The sequence below is a fragment of the Hyla sarda genome, unplaced genomic scaffold, assembly GCF_029499605.1.
Source record: "Hyla sarda isolate aHylSar1 unplaced genomic scaffold, aHylSar1.hap1 scaffold_546, whole genome shotgun sequence".
Classification (NCBI taxonomy): domain Eukaryota; kingdom Metazoa; phylum Chordata; class Amphibia; order Anura; family Hylidae; genus Hyla; species Hyla sarda.
In genome coordinates, this window is record NW_026610557.1 from 176,180 (window position 1) to 203,854 (window position 27,675).

General features: G+C 46.0%; 10 non-coding genes and 1 pseudogene across 10 annotated transcripts; all 11 read left to right on the top strand.

The window, feature by feature from the left end:
- The first annotated feature begins 5,337 nt into the window (after positions 1–5,337).
- On the top strand, positions 5,338–5,529 carry LOC130339596 (U2 spliceosomal RNA). The gene has a single exon (XR_008879937.1). It is a non-coding gene; the product is annotated as a U2 spliceosomal RNA (small nuclear RNA).
- A 2,100-nt stretch (positions 5,530–7,629) lies between these two features.
- On the top strand, positions 7,630–7,820 carry LOC130339655 (U2 spliceosomal RNA). The gene has a single exon (XR_008879983.1). It is a non-coding gene; the product is annotated as a U2 spliceosomal RNA (small nuclear RNA).
- A 2,098-nt stretch (positions 7,821–9,918) lies between these two features.
- Positions 9,919–10,109, top strand: LOC130339656 (U2 spliceosomal RNA). Its single transcript, XR_008879984.1, has one exon. It is a non-coding gene; the product is annotated as a U2 spliceosomal RNA (small nuclear RNA).
- A 2,085-nt stretch (positions 10,110–12,194) lies between these two features.
- Positions 12,195–12,385, top strand: LOC130339657 (U2 spliceosomal RNA). Its single transcript, XR_008879985.1, has one exon. It is a non-coding gene; the product is annotated as a U2 spliceosomal RNA (small nuclear RNA).
- Positions 12,386–14,487: 2,102 nt separating this feature from the next.
- LOC130339562 (U2 spliceosomal RNA) lies at positions 14,488–14,678 on the top strand. The gene has a single exon (XR_008879910.1). It is a non-coding gene; the product is annotated as a U2 spliceosomal RNA (small nuclear RNA).
- A 2,091-nt stretch (positions 14,679–16,769) lies between these two features.
- On the top strand, positions 16,770–16,960 carry LOC130339563 (U2 spliceosomal RNA). The gene has a single exon (XR_008879911.1). It is a non-coding gene; the product is annotated as a U2 spliceosomal RNA (small nuclear RNA).
- A 2,097-nt stretch (positions 16,961–19,057) lies between these two features.
- Positions 19,058–19,248, top strand: LOC130339564 (U2 spliceosomal RNA). The gene has a single exon (XR_008879912.1). It is a non-coding gene; the product is annotated as a U2 spliceosomal RNA (small nuclear RNA).
- Positions 19,249–21,337: 2,089 nt separating this feature from the next.
- LOC130339565 (U2 spliceosomal RNA) lies at positions 21,338–21,528 on the top strand. The gene has a single exon (XR_008879913.1). It is a non-coding gene; the product is annotated as a U2 spliceosomal RNA (small nuclear RNA).
- A 2,097-nt stretch (positions 21,529–23,625) lies between these two features.
- On the top strand, positions 23,626–23,785 carry LOC130339599 (U2 spliceosomal RNA; annotated as a pseudogene).
- Positions 23,786–24,478: 693 nt separating this feature from the next.
- Positions 24,479–24,667, top strand: LOC130339595 (U2 spliceosomal RNA). Its single transcript, XR_008879936.1, has one exon. It is a non-coding gene; the product is annotated as a U2 spliceosomal RNA (small nuclear RNA).
- A 2,083-nt stretch (positions 24,668–26,750) lies between these two features.
- On the top strand, positions 26,751–26,941 carry LOC130339566 (U2 spliceosomal RNA). Its single transcript, XR_008879914.1, has one exon. It is a non-coding gene; the product is annotated as a U2 spliceosomal RNA (small nuclear RNA).
- Positions 26,942–27,675: the final 734 nt, after the last annotated feature.

The following is a 27,675-nucleotide window of genomic DNA, read 5'->3' on the forward strand; positions in this document are numbered from 1 at the left end:
GGAGTATAAGTTTTTGGTGAAGTTGAAGCAAGATGCCAGTGGAATTTACGGAGTGCAGCATCCCCCGGCGAGTTTTTCTATTGCGGGGCAGAGAGGTTATCTTACCTACCCTGGGCAGCCCATGTTCTGCAGAAAGTGCCATATGTTTGGGCATGTGAAGGAGAATTGTGCGGCTGTGAGAGTGTGCAGGAATTGCCAGAAAGAGGGACATGAGGCCAATGCGTGTCCTGAGCCAAAAAAATGCCATGTATGTGGAGAGGCTGGACATGTGATGAGAGAGTGCCCGGAAGAGAGAAAAAGGAGGGAGGAGGAGAAGATCGAAAGACAGAAAGAGGTAGAAAGGAAGCAGGAGGAGGGAAAGAGATACCTGGAAGAGAGAGATAAAATGGAGACAAGTGCTGTGATGGAGGGGACTCCAGTTTTGGAGGGGACTCCAGTTTTGGAGGGGTCTCCAATTTTGGAGGGAAATCCAATTTTGGAGGGAAAGCCCATTTTGGAGGGAAAACCCGTTTTGGCGGGAAAACCTGGACTTAAGCTTATGGAGAGCAAGACTGTGGCTGTGGTGCAGAAGGAGTTGGAGGAAGAGATGGAGAATGAGCCTGTGATTGAAGATTTTACTACCGATTCAGAGAGTGCTGTGTCTTCAGGAAGGCATAGAGGGAAGAAAGTGGCGGATGATTTGTGTCACAGGTATCCAAAAAAAGCGAGAAAGAAAGAATGGGCTGAGAGGAGTGAGGAGACTTCGTTTAGTTCGAGAAACCCTTTCGAACCATTATTTAGATCCGAGGTGGATCAGGAAGGTCATGGACAAGTACCGCTTGGTACCTTAACCCGTAGAACATCGCATTGATTGGTGTTTTCTTTTGTATATAGGTGATTGTTTTGTTGTGTTTTTTTCCTTTGTTTTTTTTCATATGGGGATAGTAGTATGTCTTTTAAAATAATTTCATCTAATGTTAGGGTGTTTAGGAGTAGGGTTAGGAGGGCTGCAATTTTGCAGGAGTTGGCAGGTATGGGGGCTGATGTTATTTGTGTACAAGAGTGTGGGTTGGTGGAAGAGGTAGGGAAGGGGGAGTGGGGATATGGGGATTCTGTGTGGTCTATGTCTTCTGTAAATAGGAATGATGGGGTTGGTGTGTTATTTAAGGATAAGAGGTTCAAGGTAGAGAGCCATACAGTGATTGAAGAGGGAAGGTGTTTGATGGTTAAGGTGGAGGTGGGTGGAGTTAAGGTTCGAATATTTAATGTGTATGCGTCTGTTAAGAAGAATGAGAGGGTGGAGTTGTTTGAGAAGTTAAAGTTGTTTTTGCCGGGGAGAGAGCCTATGGTATGTGTGGGGGATTTCAATTGTGAGATTGAAGGGAGTAAGATCGATGTATCTGGTAGGATGTTGAGGAATGTGGTGAATGATTTGAGGTTGCAAGATGTGGCTAAGTTGTGTAATGTTGATGTGTGTCCGACTTATTTTTCAGATAGGGGAAAGTGTGCTTCAAGATTGGATATGTGTTTTGTGTCAAAAGGAGTGGTGGGTAGGGAGTATATGCAAATGAAGGTATTGTATTCAGATCATGAGTGTGTAAGATGTGATTTGGGGTTTAATGTGGAATGTTTGAGTGGGCGGGGTTTATGGAAATTGAATGTTAGTTTGATGGAGGAGGGAGGGGTGTATGAGAGGTATGTGAAGAAGTATGAGGTTTGGAAGAGGAGGAAAGCTGATTTTGTGGATGTATTGCAGTGGTGGAGTTGGGTGAAGGAGAGAACGCATGTTTTCTTTAAAAGAGAGGGGTATAAGAGAGCTGCGGGAAAGAGAAGAAGGTATGAGTGGCTGCAGAAGAGATTGATCTTTTTGAAAAAATGGAGGAAGAGTGGTGGTTGTGTGGAGAGTGAGATTGAAGAGATTAAGAAGGAAGTAGAGAAGTGGATGTTGGAGAGAGGAAGAGAGATTGTGTATCAGGCTAAGTTGAATAAGTTGGAGAAGGGTGAGAGATGCTCAAGGTTTTTCTTTAAAAGGGTGTCTGGTAAAAGAGAGGAGTTGATAGAGGTGTATGATAAGGATGGTGTGATGGTTAAAGGAAAAAGAGTGTTGAGTGTGGTTGAGGATTTTTATAAGGATTTATATGCTGAGAAGGAGTGTGATATGGGTCTGCAGTCTGAGGTGATTGGGAAGATTGAGAGCAGAGTGCATGACAGGGAGGCAGATAGCCTGGTAAAAGGTGTGGGAGTGAAAGAATTGGAGTTGGTGATTAAAAGTATGGCTAGAAATAAGACACCAGGTGAGGATGGGTTGCCGGTGGAATTTTATGCTAGAATGTGGGAGACGGTTAAAGTGGATTTGGTGGAGATTTATGATTTTGTGTGCAAGAATGGTAGATTGGAGGAAAGTATGAAGAGTGGAGTGGTGGTATTGATCTTTAAAAAAGGGGATAGAAAGGATGTGAGGAATTGGAGACCGATTACGTTATTGAATGTTGATTATAAAATTCTTGCAAAGGTGTTGGCGAATAGAATGAGGGATGTGATTGATCAGGTGATTGGAGAAGAACAAGTATGTGGTGTGCCAAAAAGAAGGATAAGTGAGAATTTGGGTTTGTTGCGTGATGTATTATGGGATTGCTTGGGTAGAGATCAGTGTGTTGGAGTGTTGTCTTTGGATTTTGAGAAAGCTTTTGATAGGTTGTCACATGAGTTTTTATTTAAAGTGTTGGATAGAATGGGTTTTCCGGAAGGTTTTGTTAAAATGATTAGAGTATTGTATGATGGAGTGTATAGTAAAGTATTAATTAATGGCTGGGTTAGTAAGAAAGTGAATGTGTGTTCTGGAGTGAGACAGGGGTGTCCCCTGTCACCCTTGGTCTTTATATGTGCGATAGAGCCTTTGTTGGAGTTGTTGAGAAGGGATAAGTGTATGAGAGGTGTGAGGATTCCTGGGAGTGGTGGGAGAGACTTGAAAGTGTTGGCATATATGGATGATGTTTGTGTGATCTGTGAGTATGTTGGAGCTTTGCAGAGAGCAAAGTTGTTGGCTGGGTTTTTTTGCGGTGCTTCTGGTTTTAGAGTTAATTGGGATAAGAGTGAGTATAAGGTTTTTGGAAGGATGTATGAAGTAGAGGATGTAGGGGTGAAATGTGTAGACGGAGCGATTAAGGTGTTGGGAGTTAAATTTGATGAGAGGCTGGATGGAAGAGAAAGTTGGGAAGAGGTTGGTGTTAGAATAAAGAGGAAGTTGGATTTTTGGAGTATGAGAGAGTTGTCAATGATTGGTAAGATTGTGGTGATCAAGAGTGTGATATTGCCGATCCTGTTGTATGTGGCTTTGGTGTTTCCACCAGGTTATATGACACTGAGAAAGTTGAATAGGATTTTGTTTGTATTTTTCTGGGGGTCGAAAGTGGAGAAGGTGAGAAGAGAGAATGTGATGAAAGAGTGTAGGAATGGAGGAATGAATTTTCCTAATGTTGAAGTGTATCTGGGGATTAATCTATTGTTTGCTGTGAGGAGAAGTATGGGAGAGCAGTGGAAATTTGCATGTATGATGAGGTTTCTAGGAGGGGGTGTGTTATGCAGATTAGGGTGGATGGAGAGAGATCTGAGAAAGCCGTATGCTTTGGTGAGTCCTGGTTGGTATGGGTTTGTTGAGGTGTTCATGAGAAAGTTTGGTTTGATAGGTGTGAGACAGGATGTGTTAAAGGAGAAGAAGAGTATGGTGAAGTGTATTAGGGAGAAGGAAGTTCAGTGTAATATTAATATGGTGAGAGGACAGAATGTGAGTAAAGTGTGGAAGAGTTTGCAGACAGATGGTATGACTAATAGACAGAGAGAGATTGTATGGCAGAGTTTGCATGGTGCATTGCCAGTAAGAGAGGTACAGAAGAGTCGGGGGATTGGAAGGAGTGAGAGATGTCCGAGAGAGGGTTGTGGAGGGAATGAGAGTATTATGCATTTGTTTTGGAATTGTGATAGAGCGCAAGAAGTGTGGAAGGGAATTGGTCCGTTGGCCAAAGAATTGATGGGGGTAAGAAAGTGGTCTTTTGAAATGATTATGTTTGGTCTGGCGGTGGTAGGTGGGAGGAAGGAGAGAATGTTATATGTGTTGTTAGCGATAATTAAGGAGGTATTGTGGGATGTTAGGAATTTGTATATATTTAAGAAGAAGGATGTGTCGGTTGAAGAGTGTATGAGAATGATATTAGATAGATTGCATACTGTATATTTGTGGGATAAGAAGAGATTTGGAGAGGATGATGCGGAGGGGACTTGGAAGTTTTTAAAATGGAGACACGTGGTGAGGGTTTGAGGGTGGTGTGTTGTTATGCTATGTACTTTGTTTTTGGGTGTATTTTGTTATATGTTGATAAAGTAACCTAATGATGAGTTTGATGAATTGTGACTAAGTTCAGTAAATCTGAGAGGCAAACGTGAAGTAAACCTGAACGATTAAGTTTTAATTCAAACCTGAAGGTTTTAAAAAAAAAAAAAAAAAAAAAAAAAAAAAAATCTGTTCTTATCAGTTTTTCATGCCGGTGGATAGTAACGCCGGTATGGGGCTGGTGGGGATGGGTGCTGCATGGAGGATGCAGGTGTACCAGGGCTTTCCGGGGCTGGTTCTGAGGAATCAGCTCGACGGCTGCCCCGATGTGACCTGTTCCCTCCGGGTCTCGCCATGAGGCTGAGAGGGTCTAGAGCCGAGGTACTTTTGTGCCTCGGGGAGTGGTGACCCCGAGGTGCCGAAACTCACTGGGAGGATAGACTCACTGAGTTGAAGCACGGGCACCATAATCTCTTCACCTTGTGGCACTCACCTCTTGATTCCCGGCCTTCTGGCTAGGATCAGAGAAATTTTTATAGATCCGGCCGGATGTCCGGGCAGTATATCTGCACACATTCACTTATTTATTTCTTTTTTGTCTCACTGTGTCACTTTTTGCGTGTTGTGTGTTCACAGGATTGGTCAGGATGCGGTAGCCCTTCTGGGTGTCCCTCCTGGCGGTCTAGGGGAGGTGTGTGTGGCCATTAGGTTCCGCACCTCCCTGCAAACACCCCGGGTACTCCTGCTTTGGCAGGGTACCTACCGTAATCGGCTCTGCGGGCAGATACCTTGGCTAACGCCAAGGGGGATGCCGGGAGCATTTGTGGTCCCCTAGTAGCTTCGGCGAAAAGGGACATCGAACCTGGAACCTCGCAGGTACCTTTTGGTCCGGAGGCGAAGGGTAAGGTTTGTTGGGGGGCCTCTCTCCTATCGGAGAAGGGCTTGCGATAGACCGCATCCTTTGTGCACGTTTTTTTAGTGTAACACGTTTGCACTTTTTCTTGCACTTTGGGTGAATCGAAAGCACGTTCCTCGGCTTTAGATAAAAAAAAAAAAAAAAAAAAAAAAAATCTGTTCTTATCAGTTTAATATCTGATACGTCCCCTATCTGGGGACCATATATTAAATGGATTTTTGAGAACGGGGGCCGATTTCGAAGCTTGCTTCCGTCGCCCTATGCATTGACCCGATATGGCAGTATCTTCGGGTACAGTGCACCACCCCCTTACAGGGTTAAAAAGAAAGATTCCTACTTTCATTGCTACCTGCTTGCTGGCTAGCCAGCTAGCCAGCCCTGTGGGCCTTGCTGCTGCTGCAGCCAAAAAACAAAAGGTGGTGCTGCTGCTGCTTCTGCTGCTTCTGCTTCTGCTTGTGTCTGGCCCCTGTTGGAGCGTCCAGGCACAGGACTTCTGCTGCTGCTGACTAAATGGCCTCCTTAATTGGATCATTTGAGTAGCCAGCACACCTGTGCAGGTAGGGCATGACATGATAGGCAGCTGCCTTGATAGCGGGTGGGTGCTGAATGTTCCTAATTGACAAAATAAGATTAATGCTTATGAAGAAATATAAAATCTCATCCCTTCCCCAATATCGCGCCACACCCCTACCCCTTAATTCCCTGGTTGAACGTGATGGACATATGTCTTTTTTCGACCGTACTAACTATGTAACTATGTAACATAACATGGGGGGGGGGGGGGGGGGGGGGGTCTCCTGGCTGTTCACACAGGTGTGTCATTGCTGTACATTGACCATGCATTGCTTCTGTGGTATTGCAAAGGCAAAGACAAATGCTTCCAGCCATCCATTGCACTAATGGATTGGTCATCAGCTGGCTGTCTATGTCCCGCATCAATATAGACCAAAGTACAGAGGGTTAGGCTATGCTATTGTGCACCTACCTGATGCATCAGAAGGTGCGAGGCCCTTGCTAAATTCTGTGCACAGACTTTGAGATCTATGCTTTAGACTGTATCTAAACCTGCTCCAACATGGACTGACATTCTGGCCTACTTTCAGCCGATGCGACTTGTCTGTCGCTGAACAGTCGCTTTTTATGTATTCAGCACCTATGTATAATGTTGTAAAAATGCTCTAGAAGCTAAAGTCGCAGAAATGTCACACATATTTGGCCTGCAACTTTCTGTGCGACAAATTCAGACAGGAAAAATCAGTATAAATCCTTAGAAAATTATCCCCCAGTGTCTCCATCTGCTGGCGGTATTGAATAAGCATTGCTGCACTGATGGGGTATGCATTAGACGAAAAAAAAGAAGAAAAAGAAGAATAATACGCCCAGAAAAGAGGCGAAAAGGAGAAAAACGTAAAAAAACGTGAAAAAAAAGTAAGAGGAAGAGAAGGGAAAAAAAGGTGGAAATGGGTTTAAAAGTGATTTCGGCGGAGAAATATATATATATATATATATATATATATATATATATATATATATATGCGCACACACACACATAGATATAAACGTATTCTCCGTTGAGATATTGCAGCCGCTGCTGTGTCCAGGCCCAGGAGCCTTAGCACTGTGCTGTGATGTCACTCAATACCACTGACATCACTAGGTGTAAACAACATCTCTCCTTTGCTGTGTATGTGACTATGGAGCTGTTTGGTGATGTCGTCTATTACGGCCTTCATAGAAGCAACAGGAGATTGTTGCATCCATCTTGAACCCTCAGAACTACAGTGCTATGATGTCACTCACTTCCACAGGCCTTGCAGAGTGTAAACAACAACAACCCAGCTTTGTTGTGTATGTAACCAAAGGGATTTGTGATGTCACCTAGAACCTTCACAGCAGCGACAGCTTTATGAGGAGCATCAGCACTGCTCTGCCTGAGCAGAACCATCACCGCCATAGGTTGTCAAATAACCCGGATTTAACCCACACAGGTAAGTCCAATGGGGTGCAGGCATGTCCTCTATGCTTACAGCTTCCCGTGGGTGTTGGTTTGATACCGTTTGGGGACAGCCAAGGAGGCATCTGCAGGCAACAAAGGTAGGTGTGTGCTTGTGTGTGTGTTTCCTATGCAGATCCTAAGCCCAGTGTCACATGCAAGTAGGAGGAGTAAGAAGGGTTCCTGGCAAATCCGGGTTATGGATTGCATTTAAAAAGGCCCCGTGGGAGTGCAATGGGCCCCTGTCTTGCTGCTTAGCAATAATGGTATGGGTTTAGGTTCTGCTGTGTGTACTGGTGGTTGACTGCCCCCCAGCCCAGAGTGTGCATGGAAAATTGTCTGGCAGCCTCCCTGACAGCAAGCAGTGATAGTGCCCATGAAGGGGACCTTGTTGGGCCCGCCCCTTTCACGGTTATCGCTTCTCGGCCTTTTGGCTAAGATCAAGTGTAGTATCTGTTCTTATCAGTTTAATATCTGATACGTCCCCTATCTGGGGACCATATATTAAATGGATTTTTGAGAACGGGGGCCGATTTCGAAGCTTGCTTCCGTCGCCCTATGCATTGACCCGATATGGCAGTATCTTCGGGTACAGTGCACCACCCCCTTACAGGGTTAAAAAGAAAGATTCCTACTTTCATTGCTACCTGCTTGCTGGCTAGCCAGCTAGCCAGCCCTGTGGGCCTTGCTGCTGCTGCAGCCAAAAAACAAAAGGTGGTGCTGCTGCTGCTTCTGCTGCTTCTGCTTCTGCTTGTGTCTGGCCCCTGTTGGAGCGTCCAGGCACAGGACTTCTGCTGCTGCTGACTAAATGGCCTCCTTAATTGGATCATTTGAGTAGCCAGCACACCTGTGCAGGTAGGGCATGACATGATAGGCAGCTGCCTTGATAGCGGGTGGGTGCTGAATGTTCCTAATTGACAAAATAAGATTAATGCTTATGAAGAAATATAAAATCTCATCCCTTCCCCAATATCGCGCCACACCCCTACCCCTTAATTCCCTGGTTGAACGTGATGGACATATGTCTTTTTTCGACCGTACTAACTATGTAACTATGTAACATAACATGGGGGGGGGGGGGGGGGGGGGGGTCTCCTGGCTGTTCACACAGGTGTGTCATTGCTGTACATTGACCATGCATTGCTTCTGTGGTATTGCAAAGGCAAAGACAAATGCTTCCAGCCATCCATTGCACTAATGGATTGGTCATCAGCTGGCTGTCTATGTCCCGCATCAATATAGACCAAAGTACAGAGGGTTAGGCTATGCTATTGTGCACCTACCTGATGCATCAGAAGGTGCGAGGCCCTTGCTAAATTCTGTGCACAGACTTTGAGATCTATGCTTTAGACTGTATCTAAACCTGCTCCAACATGGACTGACATTCTGGCCTACTTTCAGCCGATGCGACTTGTCTGTCGCTGAACAGTCGCTTTTTATGTATTCAGCACCTATGTATAATGTTGTAAAAATGCTCTAGAAGCTAAAGTCGCAGAAATGTCACACATATTTGGCCTGCAACTTTCTGTGCGACAAATTCAGACAGGAAAAATCAGTATAAATCCTTAGAAAATTATCCCCCAGTGTCTCCATCTGCTGGCGGTATTGAATAAGCATTGCTGCACTGATGGGGTATGCATTAGACGAAAAAAAAGAAGAAAAAGAAGAATAATACGCCCAGAAAAGAGGCGAAAAGGAGAAAAACGTAAAAAAACGTGAAAAAAAAGTAAGAGGAAGAGAAGGGAAAAAAAGGTGGAAATGGGTTTAAAAGTGATTTCGGCGGAGAAATATATATATATATATATATATATATATATATATATATATATATGCGCACACACACACATAGATATAAACGTATTCTCCGTTGAGATATTGCAGCCGCTGCTGTGTCCAGGCCCAGGAGCCTTAGCACTGTGCTGTGATGTCACTCAATACCACTGACATCACTAGGTGTAAACAACATCTCTCCTTTGCTGTGTATGTGACTATGGAGCTGTTTGGTGATGTCGTCTATTACGGCCTTCATAGAAGCAACAGGAGATTGTTGCATCCATCTTGAACCCTCAGAACTACAGTGCTATGATGTCACTCACTTCCACAGGCCTTGCAGAGTGTAAACAACAACAACCCAGCTTTGTTGTGTATGTAACCAAAGGGATTTGTGATGTCACCTAGAACCTTCACAGCAGCGACAGCTTTATGAGGAGCATCAGCACTGCTCTGCCTGAGCAGAACCATCACCGCCATAGGTTGTCAAATAACCCGGATTTAACCCACACAGGTAAGTCCAATGGGGTGCAGGCATGTCCTCTATGCTTACAGCTTCCCGTGGGTGTTGGTTTGATACCGTTTGGGGACAGCCAAGGAGGCATCTGCAGGCAACAAAGGTAGGTGTGTGCTTGTGTGTGTGTTTCCTATGCAGATCCTAAGCCCAGTGTCACATGCAAGTAGGAGGAGTAAGAAGGGTTCCTGGCAAATCCGGGTTATGGATTGCATTTAAAAAGGCCCCGTGGGAGTGCAATGGGCCCCTGTCTTGCTGCTTAGCAATAATGGTATGGGTTTAGGTTCTGCTGTGTGTACTGGTGGTTGACTGCCCCCCAGCCCAGAGTGTGCATGGAAAATTGTCTGGCAGCCTCCCTGACAGCAAGCAGTGATAGTGCCCATGAAGGGGACCTTGTTGGGCCCGCCCCTTTCACGGTTATCGCTTCTCGGCCTTTTGGCTAAGATCAAGTGTAGTATCTGTTCTTATCAGTTTAATATCTGATACGTCCCCTATCTGGGGACCATATATTAAATGGATTTTTGAGAACGGGGGCCGATTTCGAAGCTTGCTTCCGTCGCCCTATGCATTGACCCGATATGGCAGTATCTTCGGGTACAGTGCACCACCCCCTTACAGGGTTAAAAAGAAAGATTCCTACTTTCATTGCTACCTGCTTGCTGGCTAGCCAGCTAGCCAGCCCTGTGGGCCTTGCTGCTGCTGCAGCCAAAAAACAAAAGGTGGTGCTGCTGCTGCTTCTGCTGCTTCTGCTTCTGCTTGTGTCTGGCCCCTGTTGGAGCGTCCAGGCACAGGACTTCTGCTGCTGCTGACTAAATGGCCTCCTTAATTGGATCATTTGAGTAGCCAGCACACCTGTGCAGGTAGGGCATGACATGATAGGCAGCTGCCTTGATAGCGGGTGGGTGCTGAATGTTCCTAATTGACAAAATAAGATTAATGCTTATGAAGAAATATAAAATCTCATCCCTTCCCCAATATCGCGCCACACCCCTACCCCTTAATTCCCTGGTTGAACGTGATGGACATATGTCTTTTTTCGACCGTACTAACTATGTAACTATGTAACATAACATGGGGGGGGTCTCCTGGCTGTTCACACAGGTGTGTCATTGCTGTACATTGACCATGCATTGCTTCTGTGGTATTGCAAAGGCAAAGACAAATGCTTCCAGCCATCCATTGCACTAATGGATTGGTCATCAGCTGGCTGTCTATGTCCCGCATCAATATAGACCAAAGTACAGAGGGTTAGGCTATGCTATTGTGCACCTACCTGATGCATCAGAAGGTGCGAGGCCCTTGCTAAATTCTGTGCACAGACTTTGAGATCTATGCTTTAGACTGTATCTAAACCTGCTCCAACATGGACTGACATTCTGGCCTACTTTCAGCCGATGCGACTTGTCTGTCGCTGAACAGTCGCTTTTTATGTATTCAGCACCTATGTATAATGTTGTAAAAATGCTCTAGAAGCTAAAGTCGCAGAAATGTCACACATATTTGGCCTGCAACTTTCTGTGCGACAAATTCAGACAGGAAAAATCAGTATAAATCCTTAGAAAATTATCCCCCAGTGTCTCCATCTGCTGGCGGTATTGAATAAGCATTGCTGCACTGATGGGGTATGCATTAGACGAAAAAAAAGAAGAAAAAGAAGAATAATACGCCCAGAAAAGAGGCGAAAAGGAGAAAAACGTAAAAAAACGTGAAAAAAAAGTAAGAGGAAGAGAAGGGAAAAAAAGGTGGAAATGGGTTTAAAAGTGATTTCGGCGGAGAAATATATATATATATATATATATATATATATATATATATATATATATGCGCACACACACACATAGATATAAACGTATTCTCCGTTGAGATATTGCAGCCGCTGCTGTGTCCAGGCCCAGGAGCCTTAGCACTGTGCTGTGATGTCACTCAATACCACTGACATCACTAGGTGTAAACAACATCTCTCCTTTGCTGTGTATGTGACTATGGAGCTGTTTGGTGATGTCGTCTATTACGGCCTTCATAGAAGCAACAGGAGATTGTTGCATCCATCTTGAACCCTCAGAACTACAGTGCTATGATGTCACTCACTTCCACAGGCCTTGCAGAGTGTAAACAACAACAACCCAGCTTTGTTGTGTATGTAACCAAAGGGATTTGTGATGTCACCTAGAACCTTCACAGCAGCGACAGCTTTATGAGGAGCATCAGCACTGCTCTGCCTGAGCAGAACCATCACCGCCATAGGTTGTCAAATAACCCGGATTTAACCCACACAGGTAAGTCCAATGGGGTGCAGGCATGTCCTCTATGCTTACAGCTTCCCGTGGGTGTTGGTTTGATACCGTTTGGGGACAGCCAAGGAGGCATCTGCAGGCAACAAAGGTAGGTGTGTGCTTGTGTGTGTGTTTCCTATGCAGATCCTAAGCCCAGTGTCACATGCAAGTAGGAGGAGTAAGAAGGGTTCCTGGCAAATCCGGGTTATGGATTGCATTTAAAAAGGCCCCGTGGGAGTGCAATGGGCCCCTGTCTTGCTGCTTAGCAATAATGGTATGGGTTTAGGTTCTGCTGTGTGTACTGGTGGTTGACTGCCCCCCAGCCCAGAGTGTGCATGGAAAATTGTCTGGCAGCCTCCCTGACAGCAAGCAGTGATAGTGCCCATGAAGGGGACCTTGTTGGGCCCGCCCCTTTCACGGTTATCGCTTCTCGGCCTTTTGGCTAAGATCAAGTGTAGTATCTGTTCTTATCAGTTTAATATCTGATACGTCCCCTATCTGGGGACCATATATTAAATGGATTTTTGAGAACGGGGGCCGATTTCGAAGCTTGCTTCCGTCGCCCTATGCATTGACCCGATATGGCAGTATCTTCGGGTACAGTGCACCACCCCCTTACAGGGTTAAAAAGAAAGATTCCTACTTTCATTGCTACCTGCTTGCTGGCTAGCCAGCTAGCCAGCCCTGTGGGCCTTGCTGCTGCTGCAGCCAAAAAACAAAAGGTGGTGCTGCTGCTGCTTCTGCTGCTTCTGCTTCTGCTTGTGTCTGGCCCCTGTTGGAGCGTCCAGGCACAGGACTTCTGCTGCTGCTGACTAAATGGCCTCCTTAATTGGATCATTTGAGTAGCCAGCACACCTGTGCAGGTAGGGCATGACATGATAGGCAGCTGCCTTGATAGCGGGTGGGTGCTGAATGTTCCTAATTGACAAAATAAGATTAATGCTTATGAAGAAATATAAAATCTCATCCCTTCCCCAATATCGCGCCACACCCCTACCCCTTAATTCCCTGGTTGAACGTGATGGACATATGTCTTTTTTCGACCGTACTAACTATGTAACTATGTAACATAACATGGGGGGGGGGGGGGGGGGGGTCTCCTGGCTGTTCACACAGGTGTGTCATTGCTGTACATTGACCATGCATTGCTTCTGTGGTATTGCAAAGGCAAAGACAAATGCTTCCAGCCATCCATTGCACTAATGGATTGGTCATCAGCTGGCTGTCTATGTCCCGCATCAATATAGACCAAAGTACAGAGGGTTAGGCTATGCTATTGTGCACCTACCTGATGCATCAGAAGGTGCGAGGCCCTTGCTAAATTCTGTGCACAGACTTTGAGATCTATGCTTTAGACTGTATCTAAACCTGCTCCAACATGGACTGACATTCTGGCCTACTTTCAGCCGATGCGACTTGTCTGTCGCTGAACAGTCGCTTTTTATGTATTCAGCACCTATGTATAATGTTGTAAAAATGCTCTAGAAGCTAAAGTCGCAGAAATGTCACACATATTTGGCCTGCAACTTTCTGTGCGACAAATTCAGACAGGAAAAATCAGTATAAATCCTTAGAAAATTATCCCCCAGTGTCTCCATCTGCTGGCGGTATTGAATAAGCATTGCTGCACTGATGGGGTATGCATTAGACGAAAAAAAAGAAGAAAAAGAAGAAGAATACGCCCAGAAAAGAGGCGAAAAGGAGAAAAACGTAAAAAAACGTGAAAAAAAAGTAAGAGGAAGAGAAGGGAAAAAAAGGTGGAAATGGGTTTAAAAGTGATTTCGGCGGAGAATATATATATATATATATATATATATATATATATATATATATATATATATATGCGCACACACACACATAGATATAAACGTATTCTCCGTTGAGATATTGCAGCCGCTGCTGAGTCCAGGCCCAGGAGCCTTAGCACTGTGCTGTGATGTCACTCAATACCACTGACATCACTAGGTGTAAACAACATCTCTCCTTTGCTGTGTATGTGACTATGGAGCTGTTTGGTGATGTCGTCTATTACGGCCTTCATAGAAGCAACAGGAGATTGTTGCATCCATCTTGAACCCTCAGAACTACAGTGCTATGATGTCACTCACTTCCACAGGCCTTGCAGAGTGTAAACAACAACAACCCAGCTTTGTTGTGTATGTAACCAAAGGGATTTGTGATGTCACCTAGAACCTTCACAGCAGCGACAGCTTTATGAGGAGCATCAGCACTGCTCTGCCTGAGCAGAACCATCACCGCCATAGGTTGTCAAATAACCCGGATTTAACCCACACAGGTAAGTCCAATGGGGTGCAGGCATGTCCTCTATGCTTACAGCTTCCCGTGGGTGTTGGTTTGATACCGTTTGGGGACAGCCAAGGAGGCATCTGCAGGCAACAAAGGTAGGTGTGTGCTTGTGTGTGTGTTTCCTATGCAGATCCTAAGCCCAGTGTCACATGCAAGTAGGAGGAGTAAGAAGGGTTCCTGGCAAATCCGGGTTATGGATTGCATTTAAAAAGGCCCCGTGGGAGTGCAATGGGCCCCTGTCTTGCTGCTTAGCAATAATGGTATGGGTTTAGGTTCTGCTGTGTGTACTGGTGGTTGACTGCCCCCCAGCCCAGAGTGTGCATGGAAAATTGTCTGGCAGCCTCCCTGACAGCAAGCAGTGATAGTGCCCATGAAGGGGACCTTGTTGGGCCCGCCCCTTTCACGGTTATCGCTTCTCGGCCTTTTGGCTAAGATCAAGTGTAGTATCTGTTCTTATCAGTTTAATATCTGATACGTCCCCTATCTGGGGACCATATATTAAATGGATTTTTGAGAACGGGGGCCGATTTCGAAGCTTGCTTCCGTCGCCCTATGCATTGACCCGATATGGCAGTATCTTCGGGTACAGTGCACCACCCCCTTACAGGGTTAAAAAGAAAGATTCCTACTTTCATTGCTACCTGCTTGCTGGCTAGCCAGCTAGCCAGCCCTGTGGGCCTTGCTGCTGCTGCAGCCAAAAAACAAAAGGTGGTGCTGCTGCTGCTTCTGCTGCTTCTGCTTCTGCTTGTGTCTGGCCCCTGTTGGAGCGTCCAGGCACAGGACTTCTGCTGCTGCTGACTAAATGGCCTCCTTAATTGGATCATTTGAGTAGCCAGCACACCTGTGCAGGTAGGGCATGACATGATAGGCAGCTGCCTTGATAGCGGGTGGGTGCTGAATGTTCCTAATTGACAAAATAAGATTAATGCTTATGAAGAAATATAAAATCTCATCCCTTCCCCAATATCGCGCCACACCCCTACCCCTTAATTCCCTGGTTGAACGTGATGGACATATGTCTTTTTTCGACCGTACTAACTATGTAACTATGTAACATAACATGGGGGGGGGGGGGGGGGGGTCTCCTGGCTGTTCACACAGGTGTGTCATTGCTGTACATTGACCATGCATTGCTTCTGTGGTATTGCAAAGGCAAAGACAAATGCTTCCAGCCATCCATTGCACTAATGGATTGGTCATCAGCTGGCTGTCTATGTCCCGCATCAATATAGACCAAAGTACAGAGGGTTTAGGCTATGCTATTGTGCACCTACCTGATGCATCAGAAGGTGCGAGGCCCTTGCTAAATTCTGTGCACAGACTTTGAGATCTATGCTTTAGACTGTATCTAAACCTGCTCCAACATGGACTGACATTCTGGCCTACTTTCAGCCGATGCGACTTGTCTGTCGCTGAACAGTCGCTTTTTATGTATTCAGCACCTATGTATAATGTTGTAAAAATGCTCTAGAAGCTAAAGTCGCAGAAATGTCACACATATTTGGCCTGCAACTTTCTGTGCGACAAATTCAGACAGGAAAAATCAGTATAAATCCTTAGAAAATTATCCCCCAGTGTCTCCATCTGCTGGCGGTATTGAATAAGCATTGCTGCACTGATGGGGTATGCATTAGACGAAAAAAAAGAAGAAAAAGAAGAATAATACGCCCAGAAAAGAGGCGAAAAGGAGAAAAACGTAAAAAAACGTGAAAAAAAAGTAAGAGGAAGAGAAGGGAAAAAAAGGTGGAAATGGGTTTAAAAGTGATTTCGGCGGAGAAATATATATATATATATATATATATATATATATATATATATGCGCACACACACACATAGATATAAACGTATTCTCCGTTGAGATATTGCAGCCGCTGCTGTGTCCAGGCCCAGGAGCCTTAGCACTGTGCTGTGATGTCACTCAATACCACTGACATCACTAGGTGTAAACAACATCTCTCCTTTGCTGTGTATGTGACTATGGAGCTGTTTGGTGATGTCGTCTATTACGGCCTTCATAGAAGCAACAGGAGATTGTTGCATCCATCTTGAACCCTCAGAACTACAGTGCTATGATGTCACTCACTTCCACAGGCCTTGCAGAGTGTAAACAACAACAACCCAGCTTTGTTGTGTATGTAACCAAAGGGATTTGTGATGTCACCTAGAACCTTCACAGCAGCGACAGCTTTATGAGGAGCATCAGCACTGCTCTGCCTGAGCAGAACCATCACCGCCATAGGTTGTCAAATAACCCGGATTTAACCCACACAGGTAAGTCCAATGGGGTGCAGGCATGTCCTCTATGCTTACAGCTTCCCGTGGGTGTTGGTTTGATACCGTTTGGGGACAGCCAAGGAGGCATCTGCAGGCAACAAAGGTAGGTGTGTGCTTGTGTGTGTGTTTCCTATGCAGATCCTAAGCCCAGTGTCACATGCAAGTAGGAGGAGTAAGAAGGGTTCCTGGCAAATCCGGGTTATGGATTGCATTTAAAAAGGCCCCGTGGGAGTGCAATGGGCCCCTGTCTTGCTGCTTAGCAATAATGGTATGGGTTTAGGTTCTGCTGTGTGTACTGGTGGTTGACTGCCCCCCAGCCCAGAGTGTGCATGGAAAATTGTCTGGCAGCCTCCCTGACAGCAAGCAGTGATAGTGCCCATGAAGGGGACCTTGTTGGGCCCGCCCCTTTCACGGTTATCGCTTCTCGGCCTTTTGGCTAAGATCAAGTGTAGTATCTGTTCTTATCAGTTTAATATCTGATACGTCCCCTATCTGGGGACCATATATTAAATGGATTTTTGAGAACGGGGGCCGATTTCGAAGCTTGCTTCCGTCGCCCTATGCATTGACCCGATATGGCAGTATCTTCGGGTACAGTGCACCACCCCCTTACAGGGTTAAAAAGAAAGATTCCTACTTTCATTGCTACCTGCTTGCTGGCTAGCCAGCTAGCCAGCCCTGTGGGCCTTGCTGCTGCTGCAGCCAAAAAACAAAAGGTGGTGCTGCTGCTGCTTCTGCTGCTTCTGCTTCTGCTTGTGTCTGGCCCCTGTTGGAGCGTCCAGGCACAGGACTTCTGCTGCTGCTGACTAAATGGCCTCCTTAATTGGATCATTTGAGTAGCCAGCACACCTGTGCAGGTAGGGCATGACATGATAGGCAGCTGCCTTGATAGCGGGTGGGTGCTGAATGTTCCTAATTGACAAAATAAGATTAATGCTTATGAAGAAATATAAAATCTCATCCCTTCCCCAATATCGCGCCACACCCCTACCCCTTAATTCCCTGGTTGAACGTGATGGACATATGTCTTTTTTCGACCGTACTAACTATGTAACTATTTAACATAACATGGGGGGGGGTCTCCTGGCTGTTCACACAGGTGTGTCATTGCTGTACATTGACCATGCATTGCTTCTGTGGTATTGCAAAGGCAAAGACAAATGCTTCCAGCCATCCATTGCACTAATGGATTGGTCATCAGCTGGCTGTCTATGTCCCGCATCAATATAGACCAAAGTACAGAGGGTTAGGCTATGCTATTGTGCACCTACCTGATGCATCAGAAGGTGCGAGGCCCTTGCTAAATTCTGTGCACAGACTTTGAGATCTATGCTTTAGACTGTATCTAAACCTGCTCCAACATGGACTGACATTCTGGCCTACTTTCAGCCGATGCGACTTGTCTGTCGCTGAACAGTCGCTTTTTATGTATTCAGCACCTATGTATAATGTTGTAAAAATGCTCTAGAAGCTAAAGTCGCAGAAATGTCACACATATTTGGCCTGCAACTTTCTGTGCGACAAATTCAGACAGGAAAAATCAGTATAAATCCTTAGAAAATTATCCCCCAGTGTCTCCATCTGCTGGCGGTATTGAATAAGCATTGCTGCACTGATGGGGTATGCATTAGACGAAAAAAAAGAAGAAAAAGAAGAATAATACGCCCAGAAAAGAGGCGAAAAGGAGAAAAACGTAAAAAAACGTGAAAAAAAAGTAAGAGGAAGAGAAGGGAAAAAAAGGTGGAAATGGGTTTAAAAGTGATTTCGGCGGAGAATATATATATATATATATATATATATATATATATATATATATATATATATATATATATGCGCACACACACACATAGATATAAACGTATTCTCCGTTGAGATATTGCAGCCGCTGCTGTGTCCAGGCCCAGGAGCCTTAGCACTGTGCTGTGATGTCACTCAATACCACTGACATCACTAGGTGTAAACAACATCTCTCCTTTGCTGTGTATGTGACTATGGAGCTGTTTGGTGATGTCGTCTATTACGGCCTTCATAGAAGCAACAGGAGATTGTTGCATCCATCTTGAACCCTCAGAACTACAGTGCTATGATGTCACTCACTTCCACAGGCCTTGCAGAGTGTAAACAACAACAACCCAGCTTTGTTGTGTATGTAACCAAAGGGATTTGTGATGTCACCTAGAACCTTCACAGCAGCGACAGCTTTATGAGGAGCATCAGCACTGCTCTGCCTGAGCAGAACCATCACCGCCATAGGTTGTCAAATAACCCGGATTTAACCCACACAGGTAAGTCCAATGGGGTGCAGGCATGTCCTCTATGCTTACAGCTTCCCGTGGGTGTTGGTTTGATACCGTTTGGGGACAGCCAAGGAGGCATCTGCAGGCAACAAAGGTAGGTGTGTGCTTGTGTGTGTGTTTCCTATGCAGATCCTAAGCCCAGTGTCACATGCAAGTAGGAGGAGTAAGAAGGGTTCCTGGCAAATCCGGGTTATGGATTGCATTTAAAAAGGCCCCGTGGGAGTGCAATGGGCCCCTGTCTTGCTGCTTAGCAATAATGGTATGGGTTTAGGTTCTGCTGTGTGTACTGGTGGTTGACTGCCCCCCAGCCCAGAGTGTGCATGGAAAATTGTCTGGCAGCCTCCCTGACAGCAAGCAGTGATAGTGCCCATGAAGGGGACCTTGTTGGGCCCGCCCCTTTCACGGTTATCGCTTCTCGGCCTTTTGGCTAAGATCAAGTGTAGTATCTGTTCTTATCAGTTTAATATCTGATACGTCCCCTATCTGGGGACCATATATTAAATGGATTTTTGAGAACGGGGGCCGATTTCGAAGCTTGCTTCCGTCGCCCTATGCATTGACCCGATATGGCAGTATCTTCGGGTACAGTGCACCACCCCCTTACAGGGTTAAAAAGAAAGATTCCTACTTTCATTGCTACCTGCTTGCTGGCTAGCCAGCTAGCCAGCCCTGTGGGCCTTGCTGCTGCTGCAGCCAAAAAACAAAAGGTGGTGCTGCTGCTGCTTCTGCTGCTTCTGCTTCTGCTTGTGTCTGGCCCCTGTTGGAGCGTCCAGGCACAGGACTTCTGCTGCTGCTGACTAAATGGCCTCCTTAATTGGATCATTTGAGTAGCCAGCACACCTGTGCAGGTAGGGCATGACATGATAGGCAGCTGCCTTGATAGCGGGTGGGTGCTGAATGTTCCTAATTGACAAAATAAGATTAATGCTTATGAAGAAATATAAAATCTCATCCCTTCCCCAATATCGCGCCACACCCCTACCCCTTAATTCCCTGGTTGAACGTGATGGACATATGTCTTTTTTCGACCGTACTAACTATGTAACTATGTAACATAACATGGGGGGGGGGGGTCTCCTGGCTGTTCACACAGGTGTGTCATTGCTGTACATTGACCATGCATTGCTTCTGTGGTATTGCAAAGGCAAAGACAAATGCTTCCAGCCATCCATTGCACTAATGGATTGGTCATCAGCTGGCTGTCTATGTCCCGCATCAATATAGACCAAAGTACAGAGGGTTAGGCTATGCTATTGTGCACCTACCTGATGCATCAGAAGGTGCGAGGCCCTTGCTAAATTCTGTGCACAGACTTTGAGATCTATGCTTTAGACTGTATCTAAACCTGCTCCAACATGGACTGACATTCTGGCCTACTTTCAGCCGATGCGACTTGTCTGTCGCTGAACAGTCGCTTTTTATGTATTCAGCACCTATGTATAATGTTGTAAAAATGCTCTAGAAGCTAAAGTCGCAGAAATGTCACACATATTTGGCCTGCAACTTTCTGTGCGACAAATTCAGACAGGAAAAATCAGTATAAATCCTTAGAAAATTATCCCCCAGTGTCTCCATCTGCTGGCGGTATTGAATAAGCATTGCTGCACTGATGGGGTATGCATTAGACGAAAAAAAAGAAGAAAAAGAAGAATAATACGCCCAGAAAAGAGGCGAAAAGGAGAAAAACGTAAAAAAACGTGAAAAAAAAGTAAGAGGAAGAGAAGGGAAAAAAAGGTGGAAATGGGTTTAAAAGTGATTTCGGCGGAGAAATATATATATATATATATATATATATATATATATATATATATATATGCGCACACACACATATAGATATAAACGTATTCTCCGTTGAGATATTGCAGCCGCTGCTGTGTCCAGGCCCAGGAGCCTTAGCACTGTGCTGTGATGTCACTCAATACCACTGACATCACTAGGTGTAAACAACATCTCTCCTTTGCTGTGTATGTGACTATGGAGCTGTTTGGTGATGTCGTCTATTACGGCCTTCATAGAAGCAACAGGAGATTGTTGCATCCATCTTGAACCCTCAGAACTACAGTGCTATGATGTCACTCACTTCCACAGGCCTTGCAGAGTGTAAACAACAACAACCCAGCTTTGTTGTGTATGTAACCAAAGGGATTTGTGATGTCACCTAGAACCTTCACAGCAGCGACAGCTTTATGAGGAGCATCAGCACTGCTCTGCCTGAGCAGAACCATCACCGCCATAGGTTGTCAAATAACCCGGATTTAACCCACACAGGTAAGTCCAATGGGGTGCAGGCATGTCCTCTATGCTTACAGCTTCCCGTGGGTGTTGGTTTGATACCGTTTGGGGACAGCCAAGGAGGCATCTGCAGGCAACAAAGGTAGGTGTGTGCTTGTGTGTGTGTTTCCTATGCAGATCCTAAGCCCAGTGTCACATGCAAGTAGGAGGAGTAAGAAGGGTTCCTGGCAAATCCGGGTTATGGATTGCATTTAAAAAGGCCCCGTGGGAGTGCAATGGGCCCCTGTCTTGCTGCTTAGCAATAATGGTATGGGTTTAGGTTCTGCTGTGTGTACTGGTGGTTGACTGCCCCCCAGCCCAGAGTGTGCATGGAAAATTGTCTGGCAGCCTCCCTGACAGCAAGCAGTGATAGTGCCCATGAAGGGGACCTTGTTGGGCCCGCCCCTTTCACGGTTATCGCTTCTCGGCCTTTTGGCTAAGATCAAGTGTAGTATCTGTTCTTATCAGTTTAATATCTGATACGTCCCCTATCTGGGGACCATATATTAAATGGATTTTTGAGAACGGGGGCCGATTTCGAAGCTTGCTTCCGTCGCCCTATGCATTGACCCGATATGGCAGTATCTTCGGGTACAGTGCACCACCCCCTTACAGGGTTAAAAAGAAAGATTCCTACTTTCATTGCTACCTGCTTGCTGGCTAGCCAGCTAGCCAGCCCTGTGGGCCTTGCTGCTGCTGCAGCCAAAAAACAAAAGGTGGTGCTGCTGCTGCTTCTGCTGCTTCTGCTGCTTCTGCTTCTGCTTGTGTCTGGCCCCTGTTGGAGCGTCCAGGCACAGGACTTCTGCTGCTGCTGACTAAATGGCCTCCTTAATTGGATCATTTGAGTAGCCAGCACACCTGTGCAGGTAGGGCATGACATGATAGGCAGCTGCCTTGATAGCGGGTGGGTGCTGAATGTTCCTAATTGACAAAATAAGATTAATGCTTATGAAGAAATATAAAATCTCATCCCTTCCCCAATATCGCGCCACACCCCTACCCCTTAATTCCCTGGTTGAACGTGATGGACATATGTCTTTTTTCGACCGTACTAACTATGTAACTATGTAACATAACATGGGGGGGGGGGGTCTCCTGGCTGTTCACACAGGTGTGTCATTGCTGTACATTGACCATGCATTGCTTCTGTGGTATTGCAAAGGCAAAGACAAATGCTTCCAGCCATCCATTGCACTAATGGATTGGTCATCAGCTGGCTGTCTATGTCCCGCATCAATATAGACCAAAGTACAGAGGGTTAGGCTATGCTATTGTGCACCTACCTGATGCATCAGAAGGTGCGAGGCCCTTGCTAAATTCTGTGCACAGACTTTGAGATCTATGCTTTAGACTGTATCTAAACCTGCTCCAACATGGACTGACATTCTGGCCTACTTTCAGCCGATGCGACTTGTCTGTCGCTGAACAGTCGCTTTTTATGTATTCAGCACCTATGTATAAATGTTGTAAAAATGCTCTAGAAGCTAAAGTCGCAGAAATGTCACACATATTTGGCCTGCAACTTTCTGTGCGACAAATTCAGACAGGAAAAATCAGTATAAATCCTTAGAAAATTATCCCCCAGTGTCTCCATCTGCTGGCGGTATTGAATAAGCATTGCTGCACTGATGGGGTATGCATTAGACGAAAAAAAAGAAGAAAAAGAAGAATAATACGCCCAGAAAAGAGGCGAAAAGGAGAAAAACGTAAAAAAACGTGAAAAAAAAGTAAGAGGAAGAGAAGGGAAAAAAAGGTGGAAATGGGTTTAAAAGTGATTTCGGCGGAGAAATATATATATATATATATATATATATATATATATATATATATATGCGCACACACACATATAGATATAAACGTATTCTCCGTTGAGATATTGCAGCCGCTGCTGTGTCCAGGCCCAGGAGCCTTAGCACTGTGCTGTGATGTCACTCAATACCACTGACATCACTAGGTGTAAACAACATCTCTCCTTTGCTGTGTATGTGACTATGGAGCTGTTTGGTGATGTCGTCTATTACGGCCTTCATAGAAGCAACAGGAGATTGTTGCATCCATCTTGAACCCTCAGAACTACAGTGCTATGATGTCACTCACTTCCACAGGCCTTGCAGAGTGTAAACAACAACAACCCAGCTTTGTTGTGTATGTAACCAAAGGGATTTGTGATGTCACCTAGAACCTTCACAGCAGCGACAGCTTTATGAGGAGCATCAGCACTGCTCTGCCTGAGCAGAACCATCACCGCCATAGGTTGTCAAATAACCCGGATTTAACCCACACAGGTAAGTCCAATGGGGTGCAGGCATGTCCTCTATGCTTACAGCTTCCCGTGGGTGTTGGTTTGATACCGTTTGGGGACAGCCAAGGAGGCATCTGCAGGCAACAAAGGTAGGTGTGTGCTTGTGTGTGTGTTTCCTATGCAGATCCTAAGCCCAGTGTCACATGCAAGTAGGAGGAGTAAGAAGGGTTCCTGGCAAATCCGGGTTATGGATTGCATTTAAAAAGGCCCCGTGGGAGTGCAATGGGCCCCTGTCTTGCTGCTTAGCAATAATGGTATGGGTTTAGGTTCTGCTGTGTGTACTGGTGGTTGACTGCCCCCCAGCCCAGAGTGTGCATGGAAAATTGTCTGGCAGCCTCCCTGACAGCAAGCAGTGATAGTGCCCATGAAGGGGACCTTGTTGGGCCCGCCCCTTTCACGGTTATCGCTTCTCGGCCTTTTGGCTAAGATCAAGTGTAGTATCTGTTCTTATCAGTTTTCATGCTGGTGGGGATGGGTGCTGCATGGAGGATGCAGGTGTACCAGGGCTTTCCGGGGCTGGTTCTGAGGAATCAGCTCGACGGCTGCCCCGATGTGACCTGTTCCCTCCGGGTCTCGCCATGAGGCTGAGAGGGTCTAGAGCCGAGGTACTTTTGTGCCTCGGGGAGTGGTGACCCCGAGGTGCCGAAACTCACTGGGAGAATAGACTCACTGGGTTGAAGCACGGGCACCATAATCTCTTCACCTTGTGGCACTCACCTCTTGATTCCCGGCCTTCTGGCTAGGATCAGAGAAATTTTTATAGATCCGGCCGGATGTCCGGGCAGTATATCTGCACACATTCACTTATTTATTTCTTTTTTGTCTCACTGTGTCACTTTTTGCGTGTTGTGTGTTCACAGGATTTGTCAGGATGCGGTAGCCCTTCTGGGTGTCCCTCCTGGCGGTCTAGGGGAGGTGTGTGTGGCCATTAGGTTCCGCACCTCCCTGCAAAAACCCCGGGTACTCCTGCTTTGGCAGGGTACCTACCGTAATCGGCTCTGCGGGCAGATACCTTGGCTAGCGCCAAGGGGGATGCCGGGAGCATTTGTGGTCCCCTAGTAGCTTCGGCGAAAAGGGACATCGAACCTGGAACCTCGCAGGTACCTTTTGGTCCGGAGGCGAAGGGTAAGGTTTGTTGGGGGGCCTCTCTCCTATCGGAGAAGGGCTTGCGATAGACCGCATCCTTTGTGCACGTTTTTTTAGTGTAACACGTTTGCACTTTTTCTTGCACTTTGGGTGAATCGAAAGCACGTTCCTCGGCTTTAGATAAAAAAAAAAAAAAAAAAAAAAATCTGTTCTTATCAGTTTAATATCTGATACGTCCCCTATCTGGGGACCATATATTAAATGGATTTTTGAGAACGGGGGCCGATTTCGAAGCTTGCTTCCGTCGCCCTATGCATTGACCCGATATGGCAGTATCTTCGGGTACAGTGCACCACCCCCTTACAGGGTTAAAAAGAAAGATTCCTACTTTCATTGCTACCTGCTTGCTGGCTAGCCAGCTAGCCAGCCCTGTGGGCCTTGCTGCTGCTGCAGCCAAAAAACAAAAGGTGGTGCTGCTGCTGCTTCTGCTGCTTCTGCTTCTGCTTGTGTCTGGCCCCTGTTGGAGCGTCCAGGCACAGGACTTCTGCTGCTGCTGACTAAATGGCCTCCTTAATTGGATCATTTGAGTAGCCAGCACACCTGTGCAGGTAGGGCATGACATGATAGGCAGCTGCCTTGATAGCGGGTGGGTGCTGAATGTTCCTAATTGACAAAATAAGATTAATGCTTATGAAGAAATATAAAATCTCATCCCTTCCCCAATATCGCGCCACACCCCTACCCCTTAATTCCCTGGTTGAACGTGATGGACATATGTCTTTTTTCGACCGTACTAACTATGTAACTATGTAACATAACATGGGGGGGGGGGGTCTCCTGGCTGTTCACACAGGTGTGTCATTGCTGTACATTGACCATGCATTGCTTCTGTGGTATTGCAAAGGCAAAGACAAATGCTTCCAGCCATCCATTGCACTAATGGATTGGTCATCAGCTGGCTGTCTATGTCCCGCATCAATATAGACCAAAGTACAGAGGGTTAGGCTATGCTATTGTGCACCTACCTGATGCATCAGAAGGTGCGAGGCCCTTGCTAAATTCTGTGCACAGACTTTGAGATCTATGCTTTAGACTGTATCTAAACCTGCTCCAACATGGACTGACATTCTGGCCTACTTTCAGCCGATGCGACTTGTCTGTCGCTGAACAGTCGCTTTTTATGTATTCAGCACCTATGTATAATGTTGTAAAAATGCTCTAGAAGCTAAAGTCGCAGAAATGTCACACATATTTGGCCTGCAACTTTCTGTGCGACAAATTCAGACAGGAAAACTCAGTATAAATCCTTAGAAAATTATCCCCCAGTGTCTCCATCTGCTGGCGGTATTGAATAAGCATTGCTGCACTGATGGGGTATGCATTAGACGAAAAAAAAGAAGAAAAAGAAGAATAATACGCCCAGAAAAGAGGCGAAAAGGAGAAAAACGTAAAAAAACGTGAAAAAAAAGTAAGAGGAAGAGAAGGGAAAAAAAGGTGGAAATGGGTTTAAAAGTGATTTCGGCGGAGAAATATATATATATATATATATATATATATATATATATATATGCGCACACACACATATAGATATAAACGTATTCTCCGTTGAGATATTGCAGCCGCTGCTGTGTCCAGGCCCAGGAGCCTTAGCACTGTGCTGTGATGTCACTCAATACCACTGACATCACTAGGTGTAAACAACATCTCTCCTTTGCTGTGTATGTGACTATGGAGCTGTTTGGTGATGTCGTCTATTACGGCCTTCATAGAAGCAACAGGAGATTGTTGCATCCATCTTGAACCCTCAGAACTACAGTGCTATGATGTCACTCACTTCCACAGGCCTTGCAGAGTGTAAACAACAACAACCCAGCTTTGTTGTGTATGTAACCAAAGGGATTTGTGATGTCACCTAGAACCTTCACAGCAGCGACAGCTTTATGAGGAGCATCAGCACTGCTCTGCCTGAGCAGAACCATCACCGCCATAGGTTGTCAAATAACCCGGATTTAACCCACACAGGTAAGTCCAATGGGGTGCAGGCATGTCCTCTATGCTTACAGCTTCCCGTGGGTGTTGGTTTGATACCGTTTGGGGACAGCCAAGGAGGCATCTGCAGGCAACAAAGGTAGGTGTGTGCTTGTGTGTGTGTTTCCTATGCAGATCCTAAGCCCAGTGTCACATGCAAGTAGGAGGAGTAAGAAGGGTTCCTGGCAAATCCGGGTTATGGATTGCATTTAAAAAGGCCCCGTGGGAGTGCAATGGGCCCCTGTCTTGCTGCTTAGCAATAATGGTATGGGTTTAGGTTCTGCTGTGTGTACTGGTGGTTGACTGCCCCCCAGCCCAGAGTGTGCATGGAAAATTGTCTGGCAGCCTCCCTGACAGCAAGCAGTGATAGTGCCCATGAAGGGGACCTTGTTGGGCCCGCCCCTTTCACGGTTATCGCTTCTCGGCCTTTTGGCTAAGATCAAGTGTAGTATCTGTTCTTATCAGTTTAATATCTGATACGTCCCCTATCTGGGGACCATATATTAAATGGATTTTTGAGAACGGGGGCCGATTTCGAAGCTTGCTTCCGTCGCCCTATGCATTGACCCGATATGGCAGTATCTTCGGGTACAGTGCACCACCCCCTTACAGGGTTAAAAAGAAAGATTCCTACTTTCATTGCTACCTGCTTGCTGGCTAGCCAGCTAGCCAGCCCTGTGGGCCTTGCTGCTGCTGCAGCCAAAAAACAAAAGGTGGTGCTGCTGCTGCTTCTGCTGCTTCTGCTTCTGCTTGTGTCTGGCCCCTGTTGGAGCGTCCAGGCACAGGACTTCTGCTGCTGCTGACTAAATGGCCTCCTTAATTGGATCATTTGAGTAGCCAGCACACCTGTGCAGGTAGGGCATGACATGATAGGCAGCTGCCTTGATAGCGGGTGGGTGCTGAATGTTCCTAATTGACAAAATAAGATTAATGCTTATGAAGAAATATAAAATCTCATCCCTTCCCCAATATCGCGCCACACCCCTACCCCTTAATTCCCTGGTTGAACGTGATGGACATATGTCTTTTTTCGACCGTACTAACTATGTAACTATGTAACATAACATGGGGGGGGGGGGTCTCCTGGCTGTTCACACAGGTGTGTCATTGCTGTACATTGACCATGCATTGCTTCTGTGGTATTGCAAAGGCAAAGACAAATGCTTCCAGCCATCCATTGCACTAATGGATTGGTCATCAGCTGGCTGTCTATGTCCCGCATCAATATAGACCAAAGTACAGAGGGTTAGGCTATGCTATTGTGCACCTACCTGATGCATCAGAAGGTGCGAGGCCCTTGCTAAATTCTGTGCACAGACTTTGAGATCTATGCTTTAG